Raw genomic sequence first — 13,143 nt, 5'->3', positions numbered from 1 at the left:
ACAAATATGTGCATGCTAATCGCGGCTTCTAAAGTCTTTGAGGGGGGCTTGAAAACAGTTTGTTTTTCACATAGTTTCAGCATTATTCTTGCCATCTTATTTTTAAAATACTGTTTGCAGTATCTACAGTGAAAACGCTTGCTTAGCAGTCTAACCCATATTAATCACAAATTCCAAATTCATGGCATCAGAATTACAAGAAGTTTCACATTATATAATTAGAAGAAGATTCCAGTCTTTGGTTCATTGACTCTGGAGCCATATTACAGTCTTGTTATATTCGATAATGACATAGCAGACATTTTATCAGGACTTGGATATCTGGAGAGAGATTCCAAAATGCTTTAATCTTGTCACAAATCAGAGGCAGCTGCTTCTTATAAAAAGGAAAGCTCGTGTTTGGATGGTGCGCAGAAAGCCAGTGTGACTTACAGTCTTAAATAGCAGATTCTGGGGTTTTCGGTTGGCAGGTGTTCTCCATCAAGCAGCCCCCTTCCCTTGCTGGTTCCTCTTGGTTTTATTTCTTTAGACTTCTCCCAAACTGCATTTGTGTAATGAACTTAATCACAAGCACTTAGACATTCTATGGTGAAGTCTGAGCATTATCTGCAGACTTTTACACACTGGAGAAAACGGATACATGGAAAATGTAATCCGAGTACAACTTGCCCTCTCTGAGGGCAGGATAACTAAAGAGAGGAATGTTGTTATCTTCAGTCAGTCAAGGGCTGCAAGCTTCGAGTGCTGAGCGTACAAACCTTCTGATGGTTCTATGATGACATGAAACTGCTGTCGTAGAAACTCTAAAACTAACAAGGGTATTAGCTTCATTGATTTTCTGAAAATGGGAAAGGGGAAAAAAAAAGTGCTCAGCTTAGTCCAGGAAAGAGATTTAATACAACTGTCTTTTAATAATATTAAGTTTCCTAGAATCAATATTTTCACCTCCTTGTATTATGCCATGGCTTCCTACCCACCAGTTGCTATGTAGGAGAATGGGAATCAATAGAAGGCTTACCTTCTTTGGAGACTGTCTCAAAGGCTCGCATAATGGAGCACAGATGAGAAAGAATGAAATTGAATTTTAAGTACACTGACATTATGCTATCATCTTCAACAAGGGGAATACAGATTGTTCTGGGGCCCGTGGGACCCATGAGGCTCAGGGCAAAGAGGTACCAGGTACAGACTGGTTTACAAACTCCAGTGTCTGTGGCTTCCTCCAGGACTGCTTTACAAAATGATAAATCCAGAACTTTGGAGGGAGCATTCCTAAAAATATCTTCAAACACTTCCAAGTACTACTTGATGAGTACTGTTTATGATGTGTTAAGTTTAATTTGAGTGGCTTTAAAATTATACCAGATACAGTCTGTGTTAACTCAGACTCTAATGTTGAAACCCCTTTCTACTTAGCTTTATTTTATTTTTCTTTATTTCAGAAATTCAAATGGGTATTTCTTAACTGATAAAAAAATAACTCTTGATAGAGTCACCAAAAATTATTTACAGCATGCTAAGATGACATTTTCAGAGAAGGCAATGGCACCCCACTCCAGTACTCTTGTCTAGAAAATCCCATGGATGGAGGAGCCTGGTAGGCTTAAGTCCATGGGGTCGCTAAGAGTCAGACACGACTGAGCAACTTCCCTTTCACTTTTCACTTTCATGCATTGGAGAAGGAAATGGCAATCCACTCCAGTGTTCTTGCCTGGAGAATCCCAGGGACAGGGTAGCCTGGTGGGCTTCCATCTATGGGGTCACACAAGTCGGACACAACTGAGCGACTTAGCACCTTAGCAAGATGACATTTTAAGTGGGAAGGGGGTCCAAGATGGGGAACACATGTACACCTGGGGTGGATTCATGTCAATGTATGGCAAAACCAATACAATATTGTAAAGTAATTAGCCTCCAATTAAAATAAAAAGAATAAAATTTAAAAAAAAAGAGAAAAAAATAAAGTAAATTTTATCTACGGAAAATACTCAAAATAGTACAAAATACCAAACCCTCAAATTTTGAGAGAGGGTAGAGCACATTAGTTTTTGAGTGTTGATTAATAGTTCTTTTTGTCTCTTAAGAGGTTGACTTGAATAAAAGCTCTGGAGATGTTAATGTGATACTGACATCACATTATTTTACACTGAGGGTTTAGTGCTCGCAGAAACCTAGGATGCCAGGGAAGCAGATGGAATGCAGGGAGAGAGTAGACCCTCCCCACATTTTGAAGGGACAGCTGGGGAAAGAAAAGGGGGTTCTGCTGGACCACGTGTTCCCATAGCTCATGTAATGGGCACTCTGACTTTAGCCTAGGGATGGTCTGCACCAGCCAGGAAACACAGCTGCCCTGTGGGTGGACAGCAGCCCCATTTTCTAGGAGAGAGTCACTGTTCTGAGCACTTCAATTTGAGCTGGAACCCCAGAAGAGGGAACTTCCCAGGTGGCTTGGTGGTAGAGAACTTGCCTGGCAAAGCAGGAGATGCAGACTCAGTCCCTGGGTCTGGAAGATCCCCTGGAGGAGGAAATGGCCACCCACTCCAGTATTCTTGCCTGGAGAGTCCCACGGACAGAGGAGGCTGACAGGCTACAGTCTATAGGGTCGACAAGAGTCAGACACGACTGAGTGACCGAGCACACACGCAGGCACCCAGGAGACTGAAAGGTGGACTTTTCTTTACCTCTTCTTTTCCATCCTTACAATTCCAGAGCTGTGTTCTTCTAGTCTCCTACCCGCAGCCTGTGTGAGGAAGGTGCTAGAAGTTCTGCAGGATGCCCGGCACTAAGCGAGGGTTCTGTTCACAGTGCAGAGGAAGTCTGCTTCCACTCTGAAGAGTGGGTAGCAGACGTGAGAGCAAGAGAGCAGCACAAACAGCAAACCCGACCAAATCCGAGAACAAGGTACCTCCTTTCTTCCTGAGATGCTGCCCTGCAATCCCCAAGGTTCGAAAGTTTGGAAAGGATTGTGAAGCATTCACAGCTGAGTGGGTGGATAGGAGTGTCAGGGGCCTTGGTTGGCCTCTGGGTTCTCCAAGCCCTGGGTGTATGAGTCAGGCTCATCAGTCAGCATGGCTGCCCATAGCCCTTTTATGATGACACAGTGCCCTTCTGTGCAGTTCATATCACAGGGGCAGAGAATACGCGTGACTCTCTTCCTAGGAGCACTCTCTATGTTGTCATCGGCCTTGCCAACTTCTTGTCATGATGCATTGGCGTGTTAGCCAACAAGGAAACAAACCCGGCTCAAACGGAGTTGAGAGGTGGACCAGGCTTGGGTCTGGGAGCAAATAAGAAGCCAGCCGGTGTCCCCTGATCCTTTCTTCACGTCCTCCCATCTGTGTTGGACTCTCCCATTGCTGCATCAAGACGGGAAACATTTTGAAGGGATAAAGTGAGTCTCCTTTTGGGGATCTTTGTGTTTCATCTCTGTGCTTCCCCATCTGATTCTGTCACTTTATCTTCCTGCCCATCCCATTTGTCCTTGAGAGCTTGTTTGGAGGTTCTAGCAGGGGAGCGCAGCTACTCGTATACCCTTGACCGAAGACCGGTCCTCCTCTAGCGGGGATGGTCGTCCTCTTCGACCGAGCGCACAGCTTCGGGAGGGACACACATGGAGCGGTGAGGGAGGAAGGGGACACCCGCCTAGCCAGCCAGATCAGCCGAATCAACCCTGGCGATCAATGAGGTGACAGATGTCGCAACCAGATCGCCCTCACATCCATTTGTCCATTTGTTTCTCTTCCTCTGTGTCCTTCTCTGAAAATCTGATTTTTAAATTTATCCCTTTCTTCTGCTGTAGATGGTGATTTGTGTTTCCAACCGCCTGGTGTGTAGTAAGGCTTTTCTGAAAAAGTTTCCTCCAAAAGGTCATCCTGTAACGTGTTTCAATCTGGGAAAGGAATGTCAGAATCGTTGATAAGTTTCATGTATATCAGCATTTTTTTTGTTTTTAAGGCTAGTGATCCGGATGAAACTTTTCCAGCCTTTTATTCAAGTTTCACCTCCCTCCAAGTTGCTGCCACTATTGATGAGACATTTGTAATTCGATTCGGGCAGCCCAGTCCATGCAGTTATTACTGTCTGTTAGTGTACAAATTCCAAAATGATGACCTTCTACACATTGACACAAGATTAATTATTACAGCGCTACATGCCAACTTTAACTCAAAAATTATATGTTTGTTTGCTGACTCGAATCTGAGCTGGAAATCATGAGTTCGGGCTTTTTCCTTAGTACTCCGGGTACAGCTTCAGCTGGGCATTCTGGCCTCAGCTCTTTACCTGTCCTTGATAACAAAGCTTTTCTCCCAAACAAAGGGCTTTCCTAATTCAGAGGCTTCCCTCTGAGACTTTAAGTGCCACCCTGCTCACTGGTTCTGGCAAGATGACCAGCTCTAGTGATGGGAGCGTGTGTGTTCAGTCGTGTCCAACTCTTTGTGACCCCAAGGACTGCAGCCCGCCAGGCTCCTCTGTCTGTGGGATTTTCCAGGCAAGAATACTGGAGTGGGTTGCCATTTCCTTCTCCAGTGAGGGAAGAGCTGTTCACAATGGTCCATCTTCTATTCAGATTGGCATCTTTTAACTCCCTTCTCCAGAAAGCATCCTTCGCTGTCTTCAAATGGAGAAAGTAACAGCTTTTTCTGTTCATGGGGAAAATATGACTTCAAGTTTCTCTATGCATTGAAATGTAGGAAGATAAAGAAAACTGATTTCAGTATAGGTATTATTTCACCATACGTGATTTATTTATATTTATAGTTGTTCACTATCCGAGTGTTCCTGGGATGGACTTTTGCTGAAATGAATTACAGTGGGGAATTACCAAAGACACTCTTTTTGTTGTTGTTTTAGTAGAGCGTGTGTGGACTGATGGTATGATCTCAGATAACCTCTCCTATCTTTAAACGTTGCTGCTGCCCGCCCCGTCTGTGTTCGTCACTTTTAATGTGATGCATCCATACTGTGTAGAGTCACTCTGGTGGCTCAGTGGTAAAGAATCCACCTGCCAATGCAAGCGTCTCGGGTTTGATCCTGGGTTGGGAAGGTCCCCTGCAGAAGGAAATGGCAGCCCACTCCAGTGTTCCTTCCTGGGAAATCCCATGGACAGAGGAACCTTCAGGGCTACAGTCCATGGGGTCGAAAAAGAGTTGGACATGACTTAGCGACTAAACAACAACATAGAAGCAATATCATTCTCGTTCTGATCTGCTTCACTTAGTGTGGCAATCTCTAGTTTACAATACGGTCTTTTGCATCTGGCTTCTTTGACTTGGCATAGTGCTTCCGATGTTCACATATGCTGCATGTAGTAGGCAGACATTAGTACTCCCTGTTTTTGGCTGAATGATATTCTTTTTTTTTTTTTTTGTAGTTAATTTATTTTTTATTGGAGGCAAATTATTTTACAATATTATATTGGTTGGTTTTGCCATACATTGATATGAATTTGCCCCGGGTTTACATAAGTTCCCACTCCTGAACCCCCCTCCCACCTCCCTCCTCCCTTTATCCTCCCTCTGGGTCATCCCCGCATGCCAGCCCCGAGCATCCTATAACATGCATTGACCCTGAACTAGTGATTCGTTTCACATATGACAACATACGTGTTTCAATGTCTGAATGATATTCTTAAATTAACTTTTTTTCTTGAATGAATATTATTATTTTGCTCCAGTGTTCAGAGGATGGAAGACTCTACATGAGGACATTTTCTCATCGTTCGCATAACCAAGTATAGGTACGGGGCAATATTCGATTTTACTTGATACTTGAGCTATCTTTATCGGTTCATGCATGGCCTTCTCCCATTTTACTTATTCATTTATTAATGATATTAACATATCAGGTTGAAGAAGGAAATGGCAACCCACTCCAGTGTTCTTGCCTGGAGAATCCCAGGGACGGTGGAGTCTGGTGGGCTGCCATCTATGGGGTTGCACAGAGTCGGACATGACTGAAGCGACTTAGCAGCAGCAGCAGCAGCAACATATCAGGCATAAAGTCTCAGCACAATCTAAGACTAGACTGTTGACAATAATGTTCATTGACATTTGTGCTCTGCCTTCCTCTGGAGAAGTCAGTACTAACTTGTCCTGGGATGTCATAATGCTGCTCTTTCCTTGCTTCGTTAGTACAGTCAGCCCTCCATATCCATGAGTTCCAATTCTGCAGATCCAACCAGCCAGGGATAGAAAATACTCTTAAATTAATCTTTTAATTGAAGTTCATTCTATTGCTGACTCAAGACTCATGAGCCCTGTGTTCTCTACAGAAGTCTGCCTTCCTAGTTTATTTCTTTCCAAAGCGTAGTTTGGGAATTTATCCCTGGGAGATTTCATTTTGTTAATGAGATAATGGAAATGCTGCTGCTGCTGCTTCTAATAATGATGATGGTGGTGGTAATAATACACACCTTCTTTTGAGGATCTACTGTGTAACGATAAAAAGTGCTGGAAACTTGACATGCCACGTCAAACTAATTCTCAGAGGAATCATGCTAGTTCGAATCTCATACTCACTCAACAAAAGGGGGAACTGAGGTGCAGATGCGTTAAATCCTCATCTGCGAGTGAGAAGCAGAGTTGGATTTGTGGCCAGGACCTTCTGCTTCACTTCCCACTCTCTCCCAGGCCCCTTACTTTCCCTGATTCTTTCAGGTTGTTCCAGATCATAGAATAAGAGACGAGTAACCTAGTTTTCCTGATCTGAAGACAGGAACTGGACTGAATCAGGTTCTTCATGGGATCATGATGGCTTTGGAACTATCTTTGATAATTAGATGTTTTATGAGAACACTTTACATGGTCCAGCCTGTCCAGTTTCTTCCTTATACCAGATCCTCCCCTGAGCATCCTTACCTCTACATAATCTGCACATTCTTCCTTACAGTACGAATCTTTCTTCCTTTCAAAGACAAATTGAACCCAGTTCCCTCTCCTTCTACTTTGATCAAGTCTCATCTCCTTCCTCATGACTCTGATAATGTGCTTTTCTGTGTCTTACCTATTGATCTTTATCATGTATGAACATACTACTAATTACAGTTTTGTGTACCCATCTTGCCTCCTCAGGGAAATGAAATGTTACTTCAGATCTCCATCTTTGCTAGTAAGTAGATTCCCCACTTCCACATCCAGCTTTTAGTTCAGCTTCACACATAGAATTATACTTTGGCGTATTTATGTGAAATATGGGCTTCCCTCATGGCTCAGAATCTATCTGCCTGCAATGTGAAAACCTGGGTCCAATATCTGGGTGGGAAGATCCCCTGGAGGAGGGCATGGCAACCCACTCCAGTATTCTTGCCTGGAGAATCCCCATGGACAGAGGAGCCTGGAGAGCTGCAGTCCTTGGGGTTGCAAAGAGGCGGACACGACTGAGCAACTAAGCATGGCATACATGTGAAATAACTGGTAGAGCAGTAGAATTCAGCTCCATACTGTCTCCACTGCATTGATTTTGACCAAAGTCAGGAATCTAAATACACAAAGATACAAGCATAAAGTGGGTTTAGAGAGGAACTATGATCATATAGAATCATATAGAAAGCCGTTTTGGAGACTCAGGAGGGGACTGTTTGATTGTTAGTGTTGAGACTGATCTGTGATGTTTGAAATGACCCCTTAGCAGGCAGTTGGGGCATCTGGGTCAGGTATGTGCTATCATGGCTTTAGTAAGAACCTCTAATCTCTTGCTAAAAAATTGGCCATATATATTGTGTTCCTCTAAACACAGGTGGCTAAATGTTGGTTTAAAGTTGCATAACTTGATTACTTTTGAAACACGAATTTAGTACTGGAGCTATACTTGCTGAAAGTAAAAGTCTTTCCTGTTTCGGTTAACTTGATATTTATGAAAGAAGCTCATCAACTCTTTGAGGTATTAAGGAGATATTCTATTTGGGTTGGGCATGGATGTTGCCACTAAAACCTCAGTGGCTTAACACGGTAAGAATTTATTATTATTCCACATGCTTTTGTGGAAGGGTAGTGGGGCTCTGCTCCAAACAGATATTCTGCACCTTAAATGGCAGTTTAAAAAAGTTCCCTCCCCACTGACTCTAGCCAAGCACACACAGTTTTTGATATTCCTGTAATAAAGAAATGGTATCTATGTCTCTTATCCTTGAATCTGGGTCAGCTTATTGATACTTCAACCAATAGCATATGATTGATATAATATGTATGGCTTTCAAGCTGGCTCCACAAGACTATGTAGTTTCTGCCTTCTTTGCTGGATCCCTGGGCTTTTATGAAATCTGACTGCTCGGATGTGGTTACTTGTGAGCAAGTCCTCATGTTCTAGAGAGGCTATCGTGAACTCTCTAGGTGCGGCATTAGCCTTTGGGTCATCTTGCCCTGATCACCAGATATATGAGTAAGCAAACCTTCAGATGATTATAGACCTTAGCCATTGACTTCCCAGCCTCAGATATTATGAAGCATGGACAAGTCATCCTCTTTCTACCCTGTTCAAATTCTTAACCCATAGCATCTATGAGCATCAGTCAGTTTTGTTTTAAGCATTGATTTTTCTGCAGAAATGATAATTAGAATACCACCTATAACACCATTACAAGAAGCTCAGGGCTTCGCTTGATAGGGTAAGAGATGACAGGAGAGCTGAGAAACAGAATGGTCATGCTTTGGCCTGGAAGTGACATGCTTCATATTTCATTAGCCATGACTAATCACATGTCCAAGCTTAATTTCAAAGATGTGAAGGATTGTAATGAAGATATCACTAGAAATTGACAAGAATTAGAGATTGGTGAATGTCAGTTCACCCTTGGACTGCAAGGAGATCCAACCAGTCCATCCTAAAGGAAATCAGTCTTGAATATTCACTGGAAGGACTGATGCTGAGGCTGAAACTCTACTACTTTGGCCACCTGATGTGAAGAACTGACTCATTGGAAAAGACCCTGATGCTGGGAAAGATTGAAGGTGGGAGGAGAAGGTGATGACAGAGGATGAGATGGTTGGATGGCATCACGGACTTGATGGACATGAGTTTAAGTAAACTCCAGGAGTTGGTGATGAACAGGGAGGCCTGGCATGCTGCAGTCCATGGGGTTGCAAAGAGTTGGATACGATTGAGCGGCGGAACTGAACTGAACGTCAGTAACATCTGCCTCTGAAAGCTGACAATCTCATGCCTCCTGCTAGGGACTGATTCAGTGCCCCTCACATTCATATATTGAAGACCTGACCTCCAACATGATGGTATTTGGAGGTGGGACCTTTGGGAGGTCATCAAGTTTAGATGAGGTCATGAGGATGGGGCCTTCATGATGGGATTCAGTTCAGTTCAGTTCAGTTCAGTCGCTCAGTCATGTCCAACTCTCCGCGACCCCATGAATCACAGCACGCCAGGCCTCCCTGTCCATCACCAACTCCCGGAGTACACTCAAATTCATGTCCACAGAGTCGGTGATGCCATCCAGCCATCTCATTCTCCGTCGTCCCCTTCTCCTCCCGCCCCCAACCTTTCCCAGCATCACAGTCTTTTCCAGTGAGTCAACTCGTCGCATGAGGTGGCCAAAGTATTGCAGTTTCAGCTTTAGCATCAGTCCCTCCAATGAACATCCAGGGTTGATCTCCTTTAGAATGGACTGGTTGGATCTCCTTGCAATATAAGGGACTCTCAAGAGTCTTCTCCAACACCACAGTTCAAAAGCATCGATTCTTCGGCGATCAGCCTTCTTCACAGTCCAACTCTCACATCCATACATGACCACGGGAAAAACCATTGCCTTGACTAGACGGACCTTGGTTGGCAAAGTAATGTCTCTGCTTTTTAATATACTATCAAGGGTGGTCATAACTTTCCTTCCAAGGAGCAAGCGTCTTTTAATTTCATGGCTGCAATCAGCATCTGCAGTGATTTTGGAGCCCAAAAAAATAAAGTCTGACACTGTTTCCACTGTTTTTCCATCTATCTCCCATGAAGTGATGGGACCAGATGCCATGATCTTTGTTTTCTGAATGTTGAGCTTCAAGCCAACCTTTTCACTCTCCTCTTTCACTTTCATCAAGAGGCTTCTGAGTTCCTCTTCACTTTCTGCCATAAGGGTAGTGTCATCTGCATATCTGAGGTTATTGATATTTCTCCCGGCAATCTTGATTCCAGCATGTGCTTCTTCCAGCCCAGCATTCCTCATGATGTACTCTGCATATAAGTTAAATAAGCAAGGTGACAATATACAACCTTGACGTACACCTTTTCCTATTTGGAACCAGTCTGTTGTTCCATGTACAGTTCTAACAGTTGCTTCCTGACCTGCATACAGGTTTCTCAAGAATTCTCCTATAAAGGGATTCTAGAGAGCCTGCTTTCTCTCTCTCCCCCGCCTGCTGTGTAAGGACACAGCAAGAAGGCAGCTTCCTACAACAAGGAAGAGAACTCCCAGTGGACCATGCTGGCTCCTCGATCTTGGACTTTCAGACTCAATAGTTGTGAGAAAATAAATTGTTTTTGTTCAAGCTGCTGAGTGTGGGTATTTTGTTATGGTACTGAAGCTAAGATACCTCTCACATTGCAGATGTATTTGAAGACTTACTTCCTATGTACCCAACCTTCACAGTGAGTTTGCTGGAATTTTCCACAGCAAAGCAAATACACACACATATGTTTTATGCTTCCTTCTCATTACACTATTAAAAAGCAGACATTACTTTGCCAACAAAGGTCCGTCGCTATGGTCTTTCAAGTAGTCATGTACGGATGTGAGAGTTGGACTATAAAGAAAGCTGAGAGCCAAAGAATTTATGCTTTTGAACTGTGGTGTTGGAGAAGACTCTTGAGAATCCCTTGGACTGTAAAGAGATCCAGTCAGTCCATCCTAAAGGAAATCAGTCCCGAATATTCATTGGAAGGACTGATGCTGAAGCTGAAATGCCAATACTTTGGCCACCTGATGAGAAGAACTGACTCATTGGAAAAGACCCTGATGCTGGGAAAGTTTGAAGGCGGGAGGAGAAGGGGACAACAGAGGTTGAGATGGTTGGATGGCATCATGGACTCCATGGACATGAGTTTGAGTAAACTCAAGGAGTTGGTGATGGACAGGGAGGCCTGGCATGCTGTGGTCCATGGGATCGCGAAGAGTCAGACATGACTGAGCACCTGAACTGAACTGAGCTCATTACACTATTTAATCTGACTGATATGCATTCCTTGCCATGGTATGTGTGTTTATAGGTAGAACTCAAGGATACATATCACGTGTCTCTGACTTCTTATGTACATTGATGTGCTTGGTGAGTTTAGAGAGTCCTAACATTTTGGCAAGTGACATAATTTCAGTAGATTGATAAATTATGATACACAGGCAGCAATAGCCAGCACACCATGATGTTCTTCTGTAAGAAGCAGAGTCATGCTCAGCTCCTTCTGGAAGCAGGAATATTTCTATGTATATTCCATTCCCATCTTCTTTCATTTGTCACCCCTCTCTAGGCAAAAGAAACATTGCTTGTGTGATCAGATAAACACAGGATGTTTAGAATAGTGTGGGTGTCTCAGAATAGTCACTATCAACACTGATTGGCCTCAAAAGTCATAGTTATTGTAGGATACTTCAAAGGAAAAAAAATTTACGTTAAAAATGACCCAGCATCCATTGATAGTGACTATTCCAAGGGTCCCGTATTAATGCATATATGTGGAATCTAGAAAAAATGGTACAGATGAACCTGTTTGCAGGGCAGAAATAGAGAGGCAGATATAGAGACTGGACCTGTGGGCGTGGTGGGGGGCAGGGGCTATGAGCTGGGAGGTTGGGATTAACATAGATGCACCGCCATGTGTAAAATAAGTAGCGAATGGGAACCTACTGTATAGCACAGGGAGCCCAGCTCAGAACCTAGAGGGGTGTGATGAAGGTGGGGTGGGAGGGAGGTCCAAGAGGGAGGAAATGTATGTACACACATGGCTGACTTGCTTCATTGTAGAGCAGAAACTAACACAACACTGTAAGGCAACTCTGTGTGTGTGTGTAGGTCGTTCAGTCGTGTCCAACTCTTTGTGACCCCATGGACTGTAGCCCGCCAGGCTCTTCCACCCATGAAATTCTCCAGGCAAGAATCCTGGAGTGGGTTGCCAGTTCCTGCTCCAGAGGATCTTCCCGACCCTGGGATCGAACCCAGGTCTCTTGAATTGCAGGCAGATGCTTTACCATCTGAGGTATCAGGGAAGTGTAAAGCAACTATGCCCAGTTTAAAAAAAAAAAAAAAAAAGACCCAGCAAATGGTGAACTGTACCAAGCTGTAGTTTCAGATACTTGTGATTCGCTGGTGATATCCTGTGTTTGGAACAACGTTGTAAATTTCCCCGAGGTTAATGGGCGATTAGGAACGGATTTGCTGGTGCTTTACTTTCTTATAGATAACAGGACACATAAATATGATTGCAGTGGATACTAATGGACTGAGTCCTTCAAAGGATTAAAAGATCGTTGCATTTTGGATGGTCTTTAGACAACTGAGATTCTGAGTGCCATTTTTAAAGGATGGACTCTTCGCATACAAAGACATCATGTTATTTTGATGACCAGGTGGATCCTGGGGAGGTCTGTCTGGAGCATCACACAGCGCACACGAGCTGGTGTTCTCACCCCGTTCTGCCTACAAATGCACTGTTACCAAAATCAACGATTAATGGTTGAACGAGTCTGAAAAATGGCTATCCCTTTGACCTTTCTAAGGTTTGTCATTTAGTTGACATACCCATTACCTCAAAAATCAAATGTGTTTGTCTAAACATTATTCTGATGTTTACTTTGGGCACTAAAGGGCAGACAGCTGACCACGGACCCGCTGACAGTGATCAATTCAGCCTCGAATCTTGTCACTTTCCCTGTTTATTCTGCTATCAATCTCCCCTTTGCCTGCCACCACAGCCACTTTCTGCTGCTCAGGCGCTTTTAAAACTAACAATAATCCAATTTAGAATTGATCAATGAAAATGTGTGGTCAGTAAGCAAAATGACAAAGTCTGCATGTAACCGCTGACCACAGTCAGGGGTTTATTTTATATGGATGGAGGTGAAGGTAAATTTTAATTAATTAATTAAATGTTAATAGCATTCAGACCTCTTTCCCTTTTTTTTTTTTTTAAGTCAGATCTAAGTTTTACTGTCTT

The sequence above is a fragment of the Moschus berezovskii genome, chromosome 1 (genome assembly GCF_049115385.1).
Source record: "Moschus berezovskii isolate FMDL1 chromosome 1, NW_MosBer_1.0, whole genome shotgun sequence".
NCBI classification, from domain to species: domain Eukaryota; kingdom Metazoa; phylum Chordata; class Mammalia; order Artiodactyla; family Moschidae; genus Moschus; species Moschus berezovskii.
This window is presented reverse-complemented; position numbering follows the sequence as displayed.